Source organism: Anabrus simplex, chromosome 6, assembly GCF_040414725.1.
Source record: "Anabrus simplex isolate iqAnaSimp1 chromosome 6, ASM4041472v1, whole genome shotgun sequence".
In the NCBI taxonomy this organism is placed as follows: domain Eukaryota; kingdom Metazoa; phylum Arthropoda; class Insecta; order Orthoptera; family Tettigoniidae; genus Anabrus; species Anabrus simplex.
Genome location: NC_090270.1, coordinates 183,063,021 through 183,083,381, shown reverse-complemented (window position 1 = coordinate 183,083,381; position 20,361 = coordinate 183,063,021).

Sequence of the window (20,361 nt, the reverse complement as noted above, 5' to 3'; positions counted from 1 at the left end):
TCCAGCTCCGGTTCTAAGTAATATCAGGATGGGTGTAGTTGGAGGTCGGTTACATCTTTTTATTAATGTTATCTTGCTCCTGTACAGTAGATACAGTACGTTACTGGAGCTTTCAGAGGACGTGTCGCTTCGACTACCCCGAACCACGTGGATTTTACACGATGGTGCAGACATTTCCTCAACGGTAGACAGGACGATGTGGAACTATCAATTGGCCAGCCCTTATTCCAGTGGATTGTTATGCCTGGGGGGACATGAGAAACAAAGTATACCGAACTGAGGTAACCACTTCGGATGACCTCCATGAACGTATGTTTAAGCACCAGAGGATATTCTGAACCACAGTGGTGTCTTGGCTCGAATGACAAGTTGCTTTACGTCGCACCGACACAGATGGGTATTATAGCGATGACGGGGCAGGTAAGGGTTAGGAGTGGGAAGGAAGCAACCATGGCCTTAATTAAGGTACAGCCCCAGCATTTGCCTCGTGTGAAAATGGGAAACCACGGAAAACCATCTTCAGGGCTACCGACAGTGGGGTACGAACACACTATCTCCCGAATACTGGATACTGGTAGCACTTAAGCGACTGCAGCTATCGAGCTCGGTGTACCAGTAAATATACCGACACGAGGCTGACGTATTTGAGCACCTTCAAATACCACTGCACGGGGCCAGGTTCGAACATGCGAAGTTGGAGTCAAAAGGCTGGCACCTCAACCGTTGTAGCCACTCAACCAGGCAGGAAGCACGAAATATAGGTACGTTTAATTTACTTAGTTGTATAATATGTCCATTTTTCGTTTGAAACAAAACGTTCGATGTGCTTCGATAATTCAATTCTGATTCTACTCATATGGATATCCTATGCCATGCATTTGTTCGTTGGCGCAAGGAACTGTCTTCCTTCTTCTACCTTTACGCAATGCACAACGGGGATCGTACCGCATTTCACGTCCCGGCGTGCGTATCCCAACCAATAATTATATCACACGTTCGTACAGGTCGCGCACCGACACAGGTTTTCAGGTCATTTCCATACTCACTAGACCACAGGGCTGACGACCACAGATATCCCTATCCCCTAAAGGACGTAACAGCAAATGAACCAGTATTAACGCTGAGAATTCAATACATCTCCAGGGTCCGAAACCGATAACTAGTGTTGTCTGAAACCCCTAAGACGGAAACTAAATACTAACAACAACAAACCAGTCTGGCGATAATGTAACGTAACATGTTGTAGACTGGTAGCCTTCAGCTGTTACCGTAGGTCAGTTGCTCGTAAACATAAAACCAGTTTGGCAAGTATATTACGTAACATCTCGTGGCATTGAATAGGGAGCGCTCAGTTGTCACAGTAGTACATTTGCTCTTAAACATAAACAGAACAGAAACCAGTTTGGCAGGGATGGCGCGTGACTTGCCTGTTATCAAAGGAAAGCTATTCATTCACAAGAACAAGGCATACTACCTATTCTAAAAACATCGTACCCCTTTGCTCTCGAAAATAACTTCCGAGGATTACTAAAAGTTTGATATATAGTGGTTCGTCACATTGTTCTCTATTGCTACAATAAATATCTGCACGTATACACCTAACACCCTGTATAACATTATTTGAAGTTAGTTTTTGGAAATGTGGGGCATTGCGGGTCGGATCCACTGATTGCTTCAAGTTCATAATCATTCATCGACGTCTTTTTGAATTCTAGCCAGTGGATTGATTTTGGAATTAATTTTAACTTCGAATATTGTGAATTGGATCCACTGGTTATTTTAGAATCATATCCATCCATTCATTCATCATCAAGTTTTGAATTCTGATCAGTGGATTAATTTTGGAATTTCGATGTGTCATTACATTTCGTCTCATTTCGTATCATTAGGGGTCAATAAACAAGATGTTAGAACCCTTTAAACAACAAGTGTCCTCATCATCATTATCAAAAGGGAAAAACGATTTAATCCATAGACCAGGGGCTCTCAAACGCCCAAAATCTCACGCGTGCAAATCGAGGAGCAAAAGCTCCGTGCACTGTGCATCGCTCCCGCTCGGCACGGTTCGTTTCAACGCTTCGTCTCTGGGCTACTCGGCTAAGCTCGGCTCAACTCGGATCAATTCGGCTCGGATTTGGAGCGCTACGCAGCAAGTGAGGAAGAGGGAGACAGGGGGAGCGAGCGTGATAGGCGTGGGGAAAGAGACAGCGCTATTGCTCCAAATCGAGGAGTGGGGGTCTGCACTCTGGTCAACCAAGCGATGTCGTCTTTTGCACCGTGCACAGTGCATGCACCCTGAGAGGATCTGCCATAGACCTTCTTGGACTTGAAATAGAGGATAGTTATTTTATCCAAGGAATTTCCAGGAAATCTCGGGAAACTATTTTACGATCACAGCCAAGGATATTAACACACATACACTCCTATTTTCCATCTTCCATATTATCCATCAATTTAACGACCTCCTCTACTCTTAAATGAAACAGTGAGTGTTGATTAACATTCACGTGGCCTCGTTTTGTTTACGCAAAAAGTATGTTATGCATTTTTATTCACATAGTTGAAAGTTTAATGGGATATATTTGCGCACATATTTAGATTGTTATTGCGACATGAATTTACCAGGCGCCATAAATATGAGGTTAATTGCAGTTTGACCTTCAATACATGGCAGTTATTTACAGAGCGAGTTAAAATGTGCAAGGGAATCGCTTGGCATGTAGCAGGGGTGGAGTGAGTTAATAGAATTTTACGGTCGTTTCTTTATTTGGTTGCCAATGGCATTGCCAAACAGTCTTATTTTTGCTGACGGAATTGAACAAGGGCAAGGGCATTGATTAGGGTTGGTAGATTTTAGTATTTACAAATTAAAAGTACCATTTTCTGTCTCTATTAATGTTGGGATTTAACACTTTTTGGTGTTATGAGATTGAAGTGATATTTTCGACGGGAGAATCGGATGTGAAAAGAGAAAGGTGGTTAACCTTAGCAGGGGTGAGTTGGGGAGAGGTCGGTGCTAAGAAGCCCATTGATGTACTATTTCGTGTGTTATACCCGTATCTACCAATATACGGATTTGAAACGTTATTATTTTCACTTACAATAACTGGAGCAATAAAACGTAATAGTACATTAAATGGTATCCATTACTAAACAATTCATATTCTTTTTATCGTCCATGGGCCTTTGAAACTCACCTGTTGGTAATATTAAGAAACACTTTCTTTTCACAAGTTGCTTTACGTCGCACCGACACAGATAGGTCTTGTGGTGACGATGGTATAGGAAAAGTCTGGGAGGGGGGGGGGAGGAAGCGGCCGTGGCCTTAATTAAGGTACAGACCTAGCATTTGCCTGGTGTGAAAATGGGAAACCACGGAAAATCATCTTCAGGTCTGCCGACAGTAGGGTTCGAACCCACTATCTCCCGGATGCAAGCTGACAGCTGCGCGGCTCTAACCGCAAGGCCAACTCGTTCGGTAGGAACAATTTCGGAAATGTAAAAAGAAATATATTTTAAAATTTACGGGTTCATATCAACGGCTGTTTGTTGTTAGTTGTCTATGCTTCTGTTGAAAGGTAAACAGGCTCAAGCGTGATTTACATTATAGCTCTTTTGAAACAGCAATTAATCGTAGAAGTTTTGAAAGATTCTAATTTCGACGAAAGTGAAACATAAGATAATGAAATCTGTAAACATGGAGGTAGTCCCTTTTCAGCTGCCTAATGCATACAAATATAAGCGAAGCTGTGCAGATTTTATTCATGGTCTCCTAGGTCTCACCCTCTACACCCGTAATTGCGTAAAACAAAAATTGTCTTAGTATTGCTAGTGTTAATACCCGCTGTGGGTGGGGGTGGTAGAATAACACCCACGGTATCCCCTGCCTGTTGTAAGAGGCGACTAGAAGGGGCCCCAGAGGCTCTAAACTTGGGAGAGTGGGTTAATGACCACGGGGCCCTTAGCTGTGTCCTGGCATTGTTTCCACTTACTTGTGCCAGGCTCCTCACTTTCATATATTCTATCCGACCTCCCTTAGTTAACTCCTGTTCTTTTCTGACCCCAACGGTATTAGATTGCGAGGCCTAGTGAGTCTTTTATTTTCATGCCCTTCGTGGCCCTTATCTTTCTTTGGTCGATATCATTTTTCGATGCGTCGGATCTCTTCTATTTTTTTCTCTGATTAGTGTTATAGGATGGTTGCATAGTTGTACTTCCTCTTAATACAATAATCACCACCACCACCACCACTAGGGCTAATAAGAGTATGTTTCACTATTGAATAGCGGGACAAGGAATGGAGTTGAGGCATCATATCCCCTCTGACCATATGGAAATGATTGTACAAGCAAATAATTACCAAGAAGATATGTTGGGCCCTTGCGAAACATCTAGGGATGGATTAAGTTGGCTTCCGCTCCAGTTACTCTACAACGGACCTTACCAAGTAATAACTCAAGAATTGTGAGAGATATACGCTATCGCCCCCATAACGTCAGCTAAGTCTGTTGCTTCAATCGTATTTCATCCGGCTATGGAGTCGGCACAACATTTAATAACTTTACGATCCAGTGACGCAGTGTCGATGTCTTACGATATTTATTTCCTGAATGAGCGTTCCTTCCTGTCCGACTCTTCGTCCGTATGGTCAGGGTCGCGGACTTACGTTCAGAGGTTCCCGAGTTCGATTCCCACCTGTGTCGACGATTTTGGCCGAGTGTACTTAATATTTCTGGCTGTGGATCTGGGTGTTTTCTTGTCACACACTAGACTACTCTAAAAGCCAACACACACACAAAAAAAGGTGAATATATTCCTCCTCATGGGACTGGCATCAGGAAGAGTCATCTGACCCGAAATCATCTTTAGGACCGGAGTCATCTTTCATACTGAGAGTTATGTGATCAACTGGCACCTATTCCGCAGTATTCCTGTTCAATTGCCTCCACATGGCTGCAGTAACCTTCCCAGCCGGAAGCGGCGACCTTTGAGAATGCACCAACAGTCTTTTCCTTGTCCCTTGTCCCCCTTCCGCATTATGTTTTCTAAACAACTTTTCAGTTTTCGACTTCGCCAGTTCTGTGAGGATTATTTCACAGTTGTAAGGGTGTAGACGATGAACCGCGTGTTGTTTTTCAGCACCCATTATATCTTATCGCGAGCATTTCTTTTTAACAATTTGCTCTACGTCGCACCGACACGTAGGGCTTATGACGACGATGGGATAGGAAATGGCTAGGAGTAGGAATGAAGCGTCCATAGCCTCGATTAAGGTACAGCCCCAGCATTTGCTTGGCGTGAACATGGAAAACCACGGAAAGCCATCTTCAGGGCTGCCGACAGTGGGGTTCGAACCCACTGTCTCCCGATTTCAAACTGCACTAAAAAAATTTCGGACGATTTGTTGGCGGGTATTAAGCAGTACAGAATGTCTTTCCTCATATTAACATCATACGGTATTCCTCATCTTTGTAGCTAATTACACATGCCATGTTCAGTACCATATTATCTTGTAGGAGTCGGCGATGTGCCAGCCTGAAATATTAGTTTAGAATCTCAAATCAGCCTAAACTCTCCGCGAGAACCAAGACCAGTAATAATAAGTCCTCTGGACGCATTTTCCCAAGCAGTGATTTTCATAACATCATTCTATCATTCTTTCTTACAAGGGGAAGGCACAACCTGGAAAAATTGACTTTATGATGAGCTTCGTATGGTGGTAGTGCAACCTTAAAGTGTAATAATATTAGTATTTTTGTTTGTTTGTTGAGAGCGAGTACATGAGAGTCCCGGGACGAAGACTATGCCCCTCTACTCTCCTGTTTCCGTGACATGGCGATGAGTCGGAAAATCGCTATCACGTGCACTGGCGGGTGAAAAGCGATCTGTTGTGGAGACAAAGAGTGTTTCGTCACGTCAGGAAAGAAATCCCCTCATCGCTACTCTATTAAAAGTCAAATAATTGATCGGAGTATAGTTTTTTTTAAGAAACAGAGGAGGCGGAAAGCTTTCTTAACAGACTCAAGTCCGTATGTACTACACATTTTTCCAGTTGCGACTCTACCACGATGTGGGAAAATGGTGGAAGAAGAAGAAAAAGAAGAGGAAGAAGAAGAAGAAGAAGAAGAAGAAGACGACGTCCGGATATCTCCAAGCAGGAGTGGCGTAAACGTCGAAACTTATGTGATGACTTATCATGTACTGATAACTATTAGCGATATGATTATTAGGTTAGTAGAACAAGTTTAAAAGTTGAAGTTGAGACATTGGGTATATCTGGGACTCGATCTAACATTTTTCTGTTTTCTAAATGGTTAATAATAATAATAATAATAATAATAATAATAATAATAATAATAATAATAATAATAATAATAATAATAATAATAATAATAATAATCGCACTGCCTCAGCTATCGTGGTGCTAGTCTTTTGAATTGGTGCCATCTAGGCAGCCTCCCTACCAATTTTGACATTCAGAATGTGCTGCTATCTAGCAACGAAAGGGGAATGACACTGAAGTGGATTCAATGTCTGAGTTTATTTTATACTTTTAGGTGATACCGAGTGCACAACTAGTGCCAATATTTTTGACCGTCAACATGTCTCGTAGGACGATCACACCATTTGACCGGACCCGAATTATGACTCTACGTGATTAAGGGTTGTCCGTTCGGAACGTGTCCAAGTGATCGGAGTAATGAAATGAAATGGCGTATGGCTTTTAGTGCCGGGAGTGTCCGAGGACAAGTTCGTCTCGCCAGATGCAGGTCTTTCGATTTGACTCCCGTAGGTGATCTGCACGTCGTGATGAGGATGAAAAGATGATGAAGAGGACAAATACACCCAGCCCCCGTGCCAGCGACATTAACCAATTAAGGTTAAAATTCCCGACCCTGCCGGGAATCGAACTCGGTACACCTGTGACCAAATGCCAGCACGCTAACCATTTAGCCATGGACCCGGACAGTGATCGGAGTGAAACGTCCTGAGGATTTGGAATCGCTTCCAAAAAACTGGTACTGGACGACCACGGTGAACGGGAGCCACTCAGGACAGATACCTTCGTATTTGTGAGATTCAGAAATAGGAAAAGTCCTCTCAGTTTTAATTATTGCGTTGATGGGGGGTGAAAGTTCCTTATGGGGATCATTATAAGTACCTCGGTGGTAATATAAGTTAAGATCTTCATTGGGGAAATCACATAAATGGGATTGTAAATAAAGGGTAGGGCCTACACATCTCTGCACGTGGTTATGAGATTATTTAGGAGTTGTAGTAAGAACATAAAGAAGAGGGCATATAAAACTCTGGTAAGACCCCAACTAGAGTATGGTTCCAGTGTATGGGACCCTCACTAGGACTACTTTATTCAAGAACTGGAAGAAATCCAAAGAAAAGTAGCTCGATTTGTTCTGGGTGATTTCCGACAAAAGAGTAGCGTTACAAAAATGTTGCAAAGTTTGCGCTGGGAAGACTTGGGAGAAAGGAGACGAGCTGCTCGCCTAAGTGGTATGCTCCGAGCTGTCAATGGAGTGATGGTATGGAATGACATTAGTAGGCGAGTAACTTTGAGTGGTGCCTTTAAAAGTAGGAGATGTCACAATACGATGATAAAGTTGGAATTCAAGAGGACATATTGGGGCAAATATTCGTTTATAGGAAGGGAAGTTAGGGATTGGTATAACTTACCAAGGGAGATGTTCAATACATTTCCATTTTCTTTGTAATCATTGAAGAAAAGGCTAGGAAAAGAACGGATAGGGAATCTGTCACCTAGGCGACCGACCTAAATGTAGATCAGTAGTGATTGTTTGATTCGGGCACTTAGAAACCCTGGTGGCAGTGCAACGCAGTTGCCTAACGACTCTTTGAGGCCACTTCCGCAGCTGTTATACCGCAAGCCATCCACAATCGTCTCCATGACGTAAATCTGCATGCCAGTCGTCCATGGCGATCACCCCTGCTCACCCCGCAGCACCGTGGTGCTCGGTACAGGTGAGCGAGAGAGTGTGAAAGTAGGATCGTCCTCACTCCTAACAATCATCAAAATCGTGTATGGAGACGGCCTGGTAACACCGAACGCCTCCGCCACCCTGCCCTGCGGGTCCAGCATGGTATGGGCAGAAAAACTGTATAGCCACCTGCGTTCGAAGGCATATCGGGACATCATCCTCGAACCGTTTATGTTGCCTTCCCATCAACACTTTGGTGACGGGCTCTGCCTACAGAACGATAACGCCAGAGTCCACTGTGCGCGCCTGGTATCTGACTACCTCTAAGAGATTTCTTAGATGGAATGGCCTGCATATTCCCCGGAGCTGAATCCCTTTGAGCATGCTTGGAATCAATTGAAACGGACTATCCGGGAATGCAGGAGCCCTCCACGTACACTGGTCGACGTCCGTTGAAATGCCATCGAAGAATAGGGCAGGCTGTACAGCGGACACCTAAATGAGTTGGTGGACAGCATGCCTCGAAGGGTGCAGGCCTGCATCAATGCCGGAGGCGGTGTGTCTCTGGTACTGAGAGATTTGTATTGGTTTGCAAGAGGACAGCGTTCTGAAAGAAGAGCTTTATTTTTGGTTCTGTATGCTTGCGTTTCCTTGCTGGCAATCTGTCGAGTATCACGTGTCTGTCCCTAACAGATCATACAGATTACTGTCTGACAAAAACCACGTCTTATCTGTTTATTTTAATTCTATTATGACCTCCCGTGCTACTGTTTCGTGTCAAATAAAGTCATACTTGAATTAACAACCTATGCAATGGAAATATCCTCCGTAGGTCAAGTAACGTGATGATGCGCCGTAAAAGTCGGGTAAATGATACCAACCCTCAGGCCTGCATGCGTAAATCAGTTTCAAGCTGATGATGCAACGGACAACAAGCCTAAGGCTCTGGTCTTTCTGACTTAGTAGTTAATCACTTTAGGAATATCTCCGATTGTGTCACGTTTAGAAATACACGTGTTGTTATTGTTTTTTCCACATCAGGAACTAAGCGGCCTTATGCTTATCGGCTGTGAAATATTTATGTTGGTATCACGAAAATAGAATACCTTATTTTCACAACTGCATTGTACTAGATATATACTTTCAACCTAGAGATCCAAGTACAGAACAAAAATGGCCCTAGCAAATACGACAGCTTCGTGTCGTTAGATTTACTGGCCCCTCGGCATCTCCAAAAATCGTACACTATGTACAGTACTTCCTCAATAGTATATGAACTGTATCCGAGCGAGTTGGCTGCGGTACGGGCCATATAGCTGTTAGCTTGCGTTCGAGTGATGGTGAGTTCGAACCCTTCTCTCGGCAACACTGAATGGTTTCCGTTGCTTCCTATTTTCACACCAGGCAAATGTGGGGCCGTACCTTAATTAAGGTTACGGTCACCCCTTTCCCAGTCCTAGCCCTGTCCAAACCTGTCATTGACATATGACCACTGTGAGTCGGTGTGACGTAAGATCAATGAAAAGCTGAACTGGCAAAATATGACCAAGAATTTTCGCACGAATAAAATAAAATCAGACGAAGTAGACAGAGAAAAGAAGTATATCTGCTTGCCTACAGTGACGCACAGTAAGAATAAATACGAGCTTGACGACTTAGAAGTGAGGGGTCTCATGATCGGTGCGAGAGGGACAGTACCTACAAAGAAGTCAGTACCAAGAAGTTCATCGACTGGGAACTGAAAGCCCTCAGGGATTCTCTTCTGATCCTCAGACATCACTTGTATTCGCCTGAATGTGATCATGGACTTTTGTTTAGCGTATTATTTCTCTCAGACAGACTCCAAGTGGAAGAAATTTTGAAAATAAAATTATTTTTATTATTATTATTATTTTTTTTTGCTAGGGGCTTTACGTCGCACCGACACAGATAGGTCTTATGGCGACGATGGGATAGGAAAGGCCTAGGAGTTGGAAGGAAGCGGCCGTGGCCTTAATTAAGGTACAGCCCCAGCATTTGCCTGGTGTGAAAATGGGAAACCACGGAAAACCATCTTCAGGGCTGCCGATAGTGGGATTCGAACCTACTATCTCCCGGATGCAAGCTCACAGCCGCGCGCCTCTACGCGCACGGCCAACTCGCCCGGTATTATTATTATTATTATTATTATTATTATTATTATTATTATTATTACCAGAAACAAATTGCTCAGACAGGAGAGTGCTGGACTGCTGAGCCGAAGTTCGGCGTTTGATTCCGACTCAGTCCAGAGGATTTGAAGGTGCCTAAATAAGCCTGCTTCCTGCCAGTAGATTTACCAACTCGTAATAGAATTCCTGCGGAACAAAATTCCGGCACCTCGGCGTCTTCAAATTTTAGTTAGTTGTACGTAAACTAAAAACATTCTTATTATTTTTCAACTGAGCGTTTGTTCTGCAAGTGCAGAGTTCGCAGTTTGGATCTTGGAACCCAATTTTACTAGAAAAAGAAATGCGTCGCTTACTTTCAAATGCAGGAGCTTCACATCAGCGTTAATGACACAGGTCAAGATTTCTCAATAACATTATTATTATTATTATTATTATTATTATTATTATTATTATTATTATTATTATTAAACCTCTCTCTCACTCTCACACACACTTCACATCCATCTATCTTAGTTGTTATCTTGAGAAATTCCATCACTTGCACCCCTTCCATCCGCCATACTAAGATGTAAAACCTCTGTCTGAACCAGAAGTCAAACCCGATCAACCCTGGCTTTCACATTTTACACACCGGGCAAGTTGGCCGTGCGGTTATTGGCCCACAGCTGTGAGCTTGCATGCGGGAGATAGTGGGTTCGAATCCCACTGTCGGCAGCCCTGAAAATTATTTTCCGTGATTTCCCATTTTCACACCAGGCAAATTCTGGAGCTGTACTTTAATTAAGGCCACCATTAGGTCCTTCCCGCTCCTAGGCCTTTCCTATCACATCGTCGCAAATTGAAAAAAACGTTGTACATTTCTCTGTCTCTAATTAACAATGATAATGAACCTGTAACCTATTCACTTTGATCATACGAAGGAGAAGCTGTCTGTAGAGCCTGATGTTTACGAACAAGTAGAAATGGGGGATACCTATAATGCTTTTAATACCTCGGAAATTCCATCATTCATAATATTTTTATGTAATGGTGAGTTTCCATCAACATATGGAGTTTCCGGAGACTGTATTTGCAGTTGATTAGCTCTTAATGTGATTCCTTTCGTAAGAGTGATTAGACTTCCGTCAATAACACGGACAATATTGTATCCATAGAGATCCTTAACATTAGGCTACGGCTTCCTTCGTAACTAACTGGACAATATTTACGCTACACGGTATAACTGGAAAGATGCTTCTTTCCGATGTTCACAGTGCGAGTATTGTCGTGTCGCTAATAGCGGATGTCGTAAGTGATATTTTTCCACCCAGCTCTCTACTACAGAATATCTCAGAGTTCACTCTGCAAGCCTGAGTGAATTAATAAAGCGTATCCACAGTTCTCTATTTGCAACCAGCTCTGTGCCCTCGTTTAGATCCAAACCGGAACCTCTTCTCAGTAACTGGGTCTAATCATCTTTGCCCTGGTCTCCTAACTCTCTTACCCTCCATGGTTGAGACCATTGTTCACGTAGTTCCTTCATTCGCCTCACATGAATCTACCCACAAAGCCGGCTTATATCTACTGATCCATCCATCGAGTCTTTTCCTAACAACCTTCATATCTTACAACGTATGTATTCCATAGCTTGTTCCATATTAACTGTAACAGTTTCAAAAATGAATTCGTGAAAAGAATTTATTTTGAAGATTACATCTATTCGATACTTAATATGTAGGCCTATCCTAAACTAGAACATGTTTCGGCCTTCTTGTGCCCATCTTCAGCTATGATTCAATTAATTTTGTAAACACATGACATTGAAACGCAAAAAAAAAGAAAAGATATAGGATGTACAAATTAAAACGTTTTATGTTCAAGTTAAAATAAATAGACATATTATTCTACAAAAATGAGTAGTTGTTAGTTTGTTTAACATGTTATGATTTAAAACTTCGTCAAACATTCGCTGAAGAAACGAAGATGAACAGATGCTAGGCTGACTGGCAGCTGAAAGCTACTAGAACAGGCAATCTCTGCGATCTTTCGTTCTTATACAAATATAAAGTACTTTTCTTTGATGTCAATATGGAACCTGATGTTGTTAGCTCTAGTTGAAATTGGGTGACTGTTATATTACTTAACCTTTATATGCAGATGAACTCGCTAGGTGTCACTAGTGTATTAAAATGAGCAATCCTTTATTTTATGATGTTTCTTCCTGACCGATCGATCAATCAATCAATCAATACTGATCTGTATTTAGGGCAGTCACCCAGCTGGCAGATTCCCTATCTGTTGTTTTCCTAGCCTTTTCTTAAATGATTGTAAAGAAATTGAAAATTTATTGAACATCTCCCTTGGCAAGTTATTCCAATTCCCAACTCCCCTCCCTATAAACGAACATTTGTCCTCTTGAATTACAGCTTTATCTTCATATTGTGATCTTTTCTACTATTAAAGACACTACTCAAACTTATTCGTCTACTGATGTCATTCCACGCCATCTCTCCACTGACAGCTCGGAACATACCACTTTGTCGAACAGCTCGTCTCCTTTCTCCCAACCCTTTCCAGCCCAAACTTTGCAGCATTTTTATAACGCTACTCTTTTGTCGGAAATCACACAGAACAAATTGAGCTGTTTTTCTTTGGATTTCTTCCATTTCTTGAATGAAGTAATCTTGCTGAGGGTTCCATACGCTGGAACCATACTCTAGTTGGGGTCTTAACAGAGACTTATATGCTCTCTCCTTGACATCCTTATTAAAAACCCTAAATACCCTCATAACCACGTGCATAGATCTTTACCCTTTATTTACAGTCATATTTATGTGATTACCCCAACGAAGATCTACCCTTATATTAACACTACGTACTTACAGTGATCCCTAAAAGAAACGTTCACCCCATCAACGCAGTAATTAAAACTGAGATGACTTTTCTTATTTGTGAAACTCACAACCTGACTTTTAACCCCGTTTAGCATCATACCATTGCCTACTGTCCATATCACAACGTTATAGAGGCCATTTTGCAGTTGCTCATAGTCTTGTAACTTATTTATTACTCTGTACAGAATAACATTATCTGCAAAAAGCCTTATCCCCGATTCCACTTCTTTACACATATCATTGATATATATATAAGAAAACATAAAGGTCCAATAATACTGCCTTGAGGAATTTCCCTCTTAATTATTACAGGGACAGATAAAGCTTCGCCTACTCTAATTCTCTGAGATCTATTTTCTAGAAATATATCCATCCATTCTCTCACTATTTTGCCTAGTCCAATTGCACTCATTTTTGCCAGTAGTCTCCCACGATCTACCCCATTAAATTTTCTAAACGTCTCCACAATCCTCTATTTGCAACTAGTGCTGTAGCCTCAGTTCTATACCTCTTATATTTAAATCGTTAGAAACGGAGTCTAACCATCGTTGTCTTGGTCTCCCTCTACTTCTCTTAATCTCCATAACAGAGTCCATTATTCTACGCTTCCCATACGTATTAGCTTCCATATCTTCCCCACATTTACCATCATCCTTTCGTATCCTTCAGTTCTATTTCCAACTCTCGCGCTGAAATAACCGATTAGCACTATCTTATCCTTGCTGTTGACCCTGACTACGATGCCACTCAATGCTTCATAAAACTTGTTAGCTTCATCCTCATCTGCATTCGGAAATGGTGAATACGCTGAGACAATTCTCGCTCTAATTCCTCCAACTGCCAAATCTACCCACATCATTTACGTGCCTAACAGAAACTCTGTTGCATGCAATAGTATGCCTTATGAACAGCCCTACACCATACTCTGCCTTTCTCTTTTTAACACTTGTCAATTACACTTTATAATCTCTTATCTCTTCCTCGTTATCTCCCTTACCCGAATATCATTTACTCTTAACACATCGAGATGCATCTTCTTTGCTCACTCAGCCAGTTCTACTTTCTTTCTTCCATGAGCCCCATTAATATTGATAGCTCCCGTCGAATTCCATTTCGTTCGCCGAGTTGTTTCCAAGGAGTCCCTCGCCTGTCAAATGGGAGCGGGACTCCGTTACTCCCATAGGTCCAATTCTTGCTTAAAATGGTCTTAGCTCGGTAAATTCGCGAAGCAGGATGCTACCCTACTTACACACAGTCCAAGGGAGGATCTCTCCTCTAACGGGTTAGAGACCAACGGTGGATTGTATAGTCCTAGCCACCTGAGCACAAGGAAGTCCATGACTCAGAATATATCCGAGATGCCCACACCCATTCTTTAGCAACTGGTATCCCGACACTCGGGCCACTTACTAGGCCATTCAGCCGTTGCTCATCGTTCACGAACTAGGGCGTGATTACAGTAACCCACACCCCATGAACAATTGGACGTATTATATCAAATAATTTTCTAAATGCCGGGAGGACACTGTTAACACGAACACGAAAATATCACCTTAGAAGGACAGTGACATAACCAATCAAGACAAATCTGTATCTTGCTCGCATTGGACGGTTAGGTGATAATGTAAGCAAATATTGGCATTCCAATTTGTGCTACTTCCTGCAACTAATTACTTCTACATGTGAAAGTAGACAGTTTGCAAATAAGATTATAACCGTGCCAGTAGAAGTCTTCTGACATCAGTACGGGATCTAACCGGTTGTATAGGTTATGCGAGCCGTTTTTAAATAGTGTACTAGTGTACTACTTGGAGCGATCAAAGGCTAAACCAATAAAAACTCTATGGCGTAACATCCCCGAAGAACCTTGGCCTACCAAGCGACCGCTGCTCAGCCCAAAGGCCTGCGGATTACTAGTTGTCGTATGGTCAGCACAACGAATCATCTCGGCCGTTATTCTTTGCTTTCTAGACCGGGGCCGCTAACTCACCGTGGGCTGAGTCGACCTTGAACCAGCCCTCAGATCCATTTAAAAATCCCTAACCTTGCCGGGAATCGAACCTGGGGCCTCCGGGTAAGAGGCATGTACGCTACCTCTATATCACGGGGCCGGCTCTACCCGTTTGCCAATACTGTGATGGGACCAGCATGGTTTGGACTTATTTGCGCTCCGAGAGAGTAGGCTAAGCAGTTCGGGTCACGTAGCTGTGAGCTTGCATTCGAGAGATGGTGGAGTCGATTCTCACTGTCGGCAGTGCTGAAGGTGGCTTTACGTGGTTTTCCATTTTTCACGTCATGTACTTTACTCAAGGCCACGGTGGCTCCCGTCCCAATCCTACAGTAGGATGTTTAACCGCTAGAGAGAAAAAAAAATACAAAACTTGCTTCTCTTTTACCTCACTAGTCAACTCTCGTTTCCTTCTCACACCGATGGTACGTTGCATCCGTAGCTGGGTCCTTATTTGTATCTCTTCGGCGTCTTTACGTTGGATTATGTACCTACTCGCTTCCTAAATCCTATTGTTATTGATACTTATTACGTCAACCAATCCCCCGGTCGAGCGTTAGTGAGCTTTGTCTCTTACCTGAATAATAATAATAATAATAATAATAATAATAATAATAATAATAATAATAATAATAATAATAATAATAATACGACTAATGTTGACATTCATATCTCTCTTGCGCTGTATAAATAAAGGACTGAAATATTCTTGTCTCAAGTGTTTCTTCTTCTTCTGCTTCTTATTTCCTGCTGTTTATAAATTAAATACGAATAAAGAAATTGCGAATTGAAGGTGCATTTCCTTCATATTGTTAGGCCATGTCTTCGGTAATTTTTGAAGGGGCTACTATGCTATGTAACTCCTCAGTTATGGCGTTAGTTACGAAATATCATTTCGTTACACACTAAACTCTACAAGTTTCCCAAACATCCATCTTACAGATTTAGCAATTCTCAGAATTTCCTGGAATGTACAAACTTAGACTAAGATTTTGCTCTCTATTGGAAATTCCATTTCCGATTTCCAGAGAAAGTGACGGCGGAACAACCAGCGTACCGGCGAGTTGGCCATGCAGTTAGGAGCGCGCGACTCTGAGCTTGCATCCAGGAGATAGTGGGTTCGAATCCCATTGTCGGAAGCCCTGAAGATGGTTTTCCGCGGTTTCCCATTTTCACACCAGGCAAATGCTGGGGCTGTACCTTAATTAAGGCCACGGCTACTTCCTTCCAACTCCTAGGCCTTTCGTATCCCATAGTCGCCATAAGAATCTATCTGTGTCGGTGCGACGTAAAGCCACTGGCAAAAAAAAAAAAAAAAAAAAAAAACCAGCGTAAACGAGTTAAAATTATAAAGGAAAAGATTACTAAATAAAATTCCTTCTAATAAACGAACTTGTGAGGCCCGATCTGAAGCCAATAATTGAAATTAAGAGGGTTCCTCCTATTCAATACAAATACATTATTTATTAACGTGAATGAGTCACATATCGTTCACATGAGAAACTAGTACTCAATCACGTTAATAAATATCTTTGTATTGAATAGGAGGAACCCTCTTAATTTCAATTATTGTAATCCCACTTCAATACGGATCACGAAATTTCTAAATATCCCGATCTGAAGGTCTTGAAAGAATTATTCTCTTTAAACGAATAATGTGCCAGGAGCATTTCTCCTACCGACCATTACCTGGATGAGCAGATAAAATTTCCACCTGCTCCCTGGGGGAGCAACAAGGTGACGCCAAGTTGGCCACCTGGCTCACTCGCTGACTCTATTAAGCTATATTATATCTGGCCTGGTAACATGCTAAGAATGGGAACAGGCAGATAATCCTGTAGTATTGCACTCCCACTCCTCTCTGCTATCCTTCTCTTCTTAGAACTAATAGCATGTCGGAGGCAATGTAGAATAGGACGATTGCCACGCGGGGGGAGTGGACTTCGCCCCCGCCCCCGAAAAACCTCTATCCTCATTTAACCCAGTCTCGGTCGCTTCTTATGACCCTGTAGCACAATGCGAATTCAATCTTACAGAACAACATTTTATTCTCTTTGTTCTATGTGTCGAAGTGAGAGCTTGGCGTCGCCTCACAAGGAAGTAGCCGCGGCACCACGTGCTGAAATTCTCGACAGAGCTATAACGTCACGCAGAAGTCATGATCTGTCTAAGGACCTGCTACGGGCGCTTGGATGACGAAGAGTCACAGGTTGTGCTACCACACTCTCAGTACCAGACTTCCAGACTTTTTGTTATGGAGCTCGCAGCACGAGCAGCCAGTTTACTGATTATTTCTTATCACGAACAGATTTATGACACTACTGACTTCAGTTAATCCACTCTTAATAAAGCTAGGTTGAGTGGCTCAGATTATAGAGTGCTGGCTTTCTGAGCCAAACCTGACTGGTTCAGGTATTTGAAAGTGCCCAAATGTGTTAGCCTGAATGGCGTTAGATCGACCAATATGAGAAAAACCTACCTTCTGGTACCTCGACGTCCCCGAAAACCATAAAAGGACCTGGTTGTATGTAAATCAAAATCAATAACGCTGTTATTGTACAAGATAGCAGGTTCGATTCCCCTGAGGTCGGTGGCATTTGAGGGTGTTCACATTCTACAACTGTGTTAGCTTCCTGAGTGACCAAGTTTCGACAGTGCGGGGTTGCTTAAATCTCTAGGCATTAAACCAGCGATGTAAGGATAATTTCGTCCCGTAAGTCACTTATTTCTTACAGAATATCATTCGTCACACTACTGCGGTCTCATTGCATCATTACATCTTGAGAGGATTTCACTTATTATACTACCATCCTAGAAGAATGCATATCCTTAGTATCTGAAATTATCCACCTGTTTAGTTTTGTATTCTCTACCTATCAGGCAGATTTCTTTCAATTTTCATATTTTAAATTTTGGAAATGCTATTTTTAGAAAGATATGTAATTTTTGAAATATTTATTTTCCAATCAATAATTATAATGTAAATCCTTAATCATCAGAGATATTTCACCACTGTTCGAAGCTTCTCCTGTGACATTTTCTTTTGGTCCATTCAGTAGCCGAATACATGGTACAAATTAAGATAATGACGTTGAAATTTGTGGTTCTTGCTTACAAGAGTAGCTACTTTTCCCGAAGTGACAGTGTTTTACGTGATTACAATTAGAAACCACCTGACGATGAGAGAAAGCCAAGCAAGAATAACGGCCGAGAAGATTCGTCGTGCCAACCACACGACACCTCGTAATCTGCAAGCCTGCGGAATGAGCAGCGGTCGCTTGGTACGCCATGGAACTTCGGGACTGTTGCGTCATGGGGTTTGGTTTTGGTAGTGTTTCAACTAATGTAATGTATTCCACTACCTAAACTGAAAAGGTAATGTCGCTGAGTGTGTCTCTTCTAAAGATGAAGCATGTGGGATATTTAGTACCGACTGGTTGAATTTACGGGGAGTCATACCAAGTTCAAAACTATATTAACAAAAGTTGATAAGCCTTTTAGTCCCAGAATTTACGTAGGATATGCTCTCAGTGAGGGCATGACAAATGCAGTATGCTAGATCGCCCCTGCGTCTACACATAGTGGATTACTACCAGTTACAACAAATTTCCCGTAATTTGCCATAAAGGAAGCATATAAAAAATATTTTGAGATGAAAAATAAGATCTATATTTTGTAGCCGTAGCCTTTTACTGGACCACCGAGTGAGTTGGCTGTGTGGTTAAGGGTGCGCAGCTGTGACCTTGCATTCGGGAGATTGTGGGTTCGAGCCCCACTGTCGGCAGCCCTGAAGATCGTTTTTCCGTGGTTTACCCATTTTCCCACCAGTCAAATGCTGGAGATGTACCTTAATTAAGGACACGGTCGCTTCCTTCCCACTCCCAGCCCTTTTCTACCCCATCATCGACATAAGACCTATCTGTGTCGGTGCGACGTAAAGCCAATTGTAAGAAAAAAGATATCTCCATTCCGAAGTGCTTCTTATGAGTTGTGACCATGCGTATGACTAGAATAAGCTTTTGAAGTGGCGTCTGTTGAAGTACGGTAATTTTGAAAGTACGTCTTCACATACTTCTCGGGCTTAAATTGCTCAGCTGGTGCGGCATTCGAAGGAATAAACGTAGTCTAAGGATACGTTGGTAACCAACAGTGTGGCGCTGTATGGAAGTGAAACATGGGCAGTGACTAGTTCAGTCTGCCTGCTGTCATTTCATTTTGCATCCATCTCTTGGCACAGGCCAGAGTAAAGTGTAGCTTCCACCGAAGTCCCAGTCAACATCCATGACTGTGATAATATGGAAGTTGCTGGGGTATGGGCAGTGCTGAGTAACGACATTCAGAGCATGACTAGTGCATCTGAGTGTTATGAAAGGTGCTGCTCATAGGGTCAGTCGTGCTGCAATAGTACTTTCTGACCCAGTGAGGAAAGCAATGGCAAACTACCTCACTCCTCATATTGCCTAGTACGCATCATTTTGGTGCTGCCATTGGTTTTTGGGGTTTCCTTATAACCGCATAACTTTTGGTGGTGCTATTTGAGGATCCAACCAGCCTCTGGGCTGATGACCTAACAGACAGACAACTAGAGAAAGAAACAGGATAGAAGCTTATGGAATGTGGTGTTACAGGAGAATGATTGAAGGTGAGATGAATAGATGGAATCACGAATGAATATATACTGAATCGAACTGGTGAGAGGAGAACTATGTAGCAAAATTTGATCAGAAAATTTGATCTTAGGACACTCAGGACTTGTTCAGTTAGTTCTTTCGGTAAGTGTAGATGGTAAGAACGGTGGGGGCAGACCAAGGCATTGGTATGACCAATAGAATAGAGTAAATGCAGGATGTAGTAGTAACGTAGGAATAAAAAGGTTAGCACAGAATAGTGTAGCATGGAGAGCTGCATCAAACCAGTCTGATGACCCAAACCACAACGAACTCTGTCTGTGAGATAAATAATTCAGGACGTTTCTGTGTGATCGCTGTTGAAGAATGCGTAATAAATCACCAAGCTGTAAAGATACGAGGGAATTGCCGGTCTTGGTATGGAAATTTACATGACTCTCAAATTTAACTTGTGATGAAATCTGATAATCTTAGTGTTCCTGTTCCCATGATAACGAGTAGGATCCTGGCTGAAGTTGATGGTGTTTGAACCAAATCAAACCAAACCCCATGGCACTACAGCCCTTGAAGGGCCTTGGCCTACCAAGCGACCGCTGCTCAGCCCGAAGGCCTGCAGATTACGAGGTGTCGTGTGGTCAGCACGAAGAATCCTCTCGGCCGTTATTCTTGGTTTTCTAGACCGTGGCCGCTATCTCAACTCCAGATAGCTCCTCAATTCTAATCACGTAGGCCTCAGGTCCAGGTAAA